The sequence below is a fragment of the Lontra canadensis genome, unplaced genomic scaffold (genome assembly GCF_010015895.1).
Source record: "Lontra canadensis isolate GAN:19392208 unplaced genomic scaffold, GSC_riverotter_1.0 scaffold96, whole genome shotgun sequence".
NCBI classification, from domain to species: domain Eukaryota; kingdom Metazoa; phylum Chordata; class Mammalia; order Carnivora; family Mustelidae; genus Lontra; species Lontra canadensis.
In genome coordinates this window covers 4,517,276-4,521,335 of record NW_022631090.1, presented here as the reverse complement: position 1 = coordinate 4,521,335, position 4,060 = coordinate 4,517,276, and the positions used below count along the sequence as shown (strand labels likewise).

The following is a 4,060-nucleotide window of genomic DNA, read 5'->3' as shown; positions in this document are numbered from 1 at the left end:
TTTGGGGCCACCAGGTGCCAGGCACTCCTAAGAGAATTTAGCACGAATTATCTCGGCGGACTTTTAGAATAGCCTTAAGAGATAAGTACTGTAACTGTTCCCATTCTGAAAATGAGAAAACAGGGTTCAGAAATGGTAAGCCATTTGCCCGAAATCATCCAGGTAATAAGTGGCACACCTGGACTGCAAGCCCAAATGTGTCATATTCCAGAAAGTATGTGCTCATGAGTGCATGTTATCCTGCCTGCCTGATATTTTCATTGCTGTTTTCGGAGAAATAGACTTTCTGATCTTTCTTATTAATAGTTTGCTTAGCAGTAGGGGCACCTGGGTGGCTCAGTGGGTCAAGGGTCTGACTTCAGCTCAGGTCATGATCTCAAGGTCCTGGAATTGGGCTCTGTGCTCCTCAGGAGTCTGCTTAATCCCTTTTCCCCTCCCCCTGCCCATGCTCCTGCGCATGTGCTTCTGCATGCATGTTGCCTGCCTTCTCGCCCTCCCCAGCGTGTGCACACATGCGCACATGTGCACATGCACACGTGCGTGCACTCTTTTCTCTCTCAAATAAATAAAATCTTAAAAAAATTAGTTTGCTTAGCATGTAGATGAAGGTGTCACTTCATCCATTTAGCAGTGTAGAAGAATACATGGAGAATAACAGAAAGAAAAAGACTCAAGAAAACAGGAAATAGCTGAGCTATGGGTAGAAGTTCCCTCCATTTCATAAGATTCACCTGGAAATGATGAGCAAATGGCAACTTCAGTGAATTGCATGCCACCAGGAAGCTATGCTATAATAAATCAAAGATCCTTTTTTTTTCCTTGAAGAAATGTATTTTTGCTGATGTGGTCTTTTGGAATGTCTGTCTTTTTTAGGAGGCTCCCAGGGATATGGTAGATCAGCACTTGAAATTCTCTGCACAGCTCATGGTCTGCGGCAGGATGTTCTTGGCAAACTCTGAAGAAGCTTTGAACTCCTCCTCACAAAGTTCAAGTAGCTTTCCTTCCCATTCTTTTGTGAACTTCTCAAGACTCTAAAAAGTAAAAATGGTTTATAGCAACACCAACTTGCAGTGATTATTCCATAAGCAGTACCATTTCAGAAGGCTTATCAGTTAAGTCTTTCAAAATGAGGAATGAGGCGAATTCGACTGCAGTTTGAGGCAACATAATCCATAAAACAAAAAAGATCCCACATAGCCAAAGCAATCTTGAGAATGAAGAACAAACCTTCAAGATTTCAAGATACACTACAAAACTATAGAAACCAAAGCAGTACTGGCCCAAAAAAGACACATAGATTAATGAAACAGAAATAGAGAGCCCAGAAAGAAACCCATGCTTTATATGGTCAATTAATCTATGACAAAAGAGGCAAGAACACATAATGTGGAAAAGACACTCTCTTCAATAAATGGTGCTGGGGAAATGGACAGCTACATGCAAAAGAATGAAACTGGACCACCTCCTAACGCCATATACAAAAATAAACTCAAAATGGATTAAAGACCTAAATGTGAGACCTGAAATCATAAAAATCTTAAAAGAGAACATAGACAGTAATTTCCTTGACATCAGTTGTAACCACATTTTCCTAGATATGTCTCTTCAGGCAAGGGAAACAGAAGCAAAAACAAACTATTGGGACTTCATCACAACAAAAAGTTTTTGCACAGTGAAGGCAACCATCAACAAAACAAAAAGGCAGCCTACTGAATGGGAAGAGATGTTTGCAAATGACATATCTAATAAGGGGTTAATATCCAAAATACATAAAGAACTTATACAACTCAACCTACACACACAAAAACAATCCAATTATAAAATGGGCAGAGGACCTGAATAGACATTTTTCCAGAGGATGCATACACATGGCCAACAGACAGAAAAGATGCTCAAAATCACTAATCATGAGGGAAATGCAGATCAAAGCCGCCATGAAATATCACTTTACATTTGTCAGGATGGCTAGAATTAAAAAAAAAAAAGAAAAAGCAAGAAATAACAAGCATTGGTGAGGATTTAGAGGAAAAGGAATCCTTGTGCACTGTTGGTGGGAATATGAGTTGGTACAGCCACTGTGGAAAAAATATAGGGTTTCCTTCAAAAAATTAAAAATAGAAATATCAAATGATCCAATAGCTCCACTACTGGGTACTTACCCAAAGAAAACAAAAACACTAACTTGAAAAGATAAAAGCACACTTATGTGTATTGCAGCATTATTTACAATAGTCAAGATATAGAAGCAACCCAAGTGTTCCTTTGACAGTTAAATGGGTAAAGAAGATGTGGTATACATATACACAATGGAATATTACTCAGCCATAAAAAAGAATGAGATCTTGCCACTTGTGACAACATAGATCTAGAGGGTATTTTGCTATGTAAAATAAGTCAGACTGAGAAGGACAAATACTGTATGATTTTACTCATATGTGGAGTCTAAAAAACAAAGCACATGAATATGTAAACAAAGAACAGAATCAGACCTATAAATACAGAGAACAAACTGAGGGTTGCCAGAGGGAAGAGGGTGAGTGAAACAGGTGAAAAGAAGTGGGAGATATAGGCTTCCAGTTATGGAATGAATAAGTCATGGGAATAAAAGGTACAACATAGAAATATAGTCAACGGTATTATAATAGTGTTGTGTGGTGACAGATAGTAGCCAGTGTGTGACATATAGCAGATAGTGTGACATATAGAGATGTTGAATCACTATGTTGTAGACCTGAAACTAATGTAATATTGTATGGCAACTATACTCAAATAAAAAAAATAAATTTTATAAAGAAACGGTAGCTGGAGCAAACAGCAGAGATCAAGAAGGCTGCTCCAAATGGAACAAGCAGCCTGAGTCAGCCATTTTCATAAGCACCACTGAGGTGCAGCGGGGATAGCAAAGCTGCTAACCCCAGTCATTCCTCTTTTTCAGGAAGGGAGAAGCAGGCATTTACTCCTTAAACATGTTCTTGATGGTCTTGTGCTCTTTCATGGCTTTTCCCCAGTCGCTGCCACTGAATTTCTCAGTGCTCACACTCCACACAGCATCCTTAGCCAGGCAGTATGGAATGATTCCAAAACCTCCAGGGTTTGATGGGGGAGTGTAAATCTCTGAATGCCGCATCTCTTATGGAAGGTGTGCTGTGCTTTGTGCTTGCTGAGTGTGTATGTGGTTGTGCCCTCAGCTTCCTTCAGGAGCTTGAAACGAGAAGCCAGTACCACGAAGGGTGTATTCTGCTTCTTGCAGTTGCTGCAGTAGTGAAGACGTACAAGTCTTCTGAGGCCTAAAGTTCAAAGTGAACTGCTCCATAGTGGCAGCTTCCTCTGTGGTTCACCAGGGCCTGGTACTCCAAGGTGGCACCCTCAATGATGAGCCTCTGCAGCTTCTGGAACACCTCTCAGACTCCCACCAATCACTCAGGTACAGCTTGGCCACCAAGGACATCAGAGTTTCTGGAGATGGCAGAGGTGGTGGCCATGGGAGTAGCATGAGATCTGACAGTGGTGGCTCACCCGCCCTTGGCTGAGGGCTGCCTTGCTGTGGCCTGGCTCTCACCCCTGGCCTTGCTTGAGAAACATGGAGTGGGGCCTTGGTGACTGGGTGGGAGTGAGGCCACTGCACATCCCTCGGCTGCTTCTGTCCATGTGGTTTGGTGGTCACCCTGGTTCTCACACACCACATTGTTCTGTACAATTTTTTTATAGTACCGTAATGTATTTTCTCTCCCTTACAATTTTCTTGATAACATTTTCTTCTCTCTAACTTACTTTATTATAATAATATCATGTCTGATACATGTAACATCTAACATATGTGTTAATCGACCACTGATGTTATTGGATGGCGTCTAGTCAATAGTAGGCTATCAGTAGTTAAGTTTTGAAGAGCTAAGAGTTACATGCAGATTTTCAGCTGGGGTGGGAAATCAGCAGCCCTCACCTTAACCCTGTTGTTCAAGGCTCATCTGTAGTACTAAAAATAATAGCAGCTAGTATTTATATAGAACAAATATTTTACTTGTGAAAATTAATCAAGGGAAACCTCATTTAGAATGTG

The 4,060-nt window shown here is 40.9% G+C and overlaps 1 pseudogene; it reads right to left on the bottom strand.

The window, feature by feature from the left end:
• Positions 1 to 2,953: 2,953 nt before the first annotated feature.
• Positions 2,954 to 3,685, bottom strand: LOC116854902 (annotated as a pseudogene).
• Positions 3,686 to 4,060: the final 375 nt, after the last annotated feature.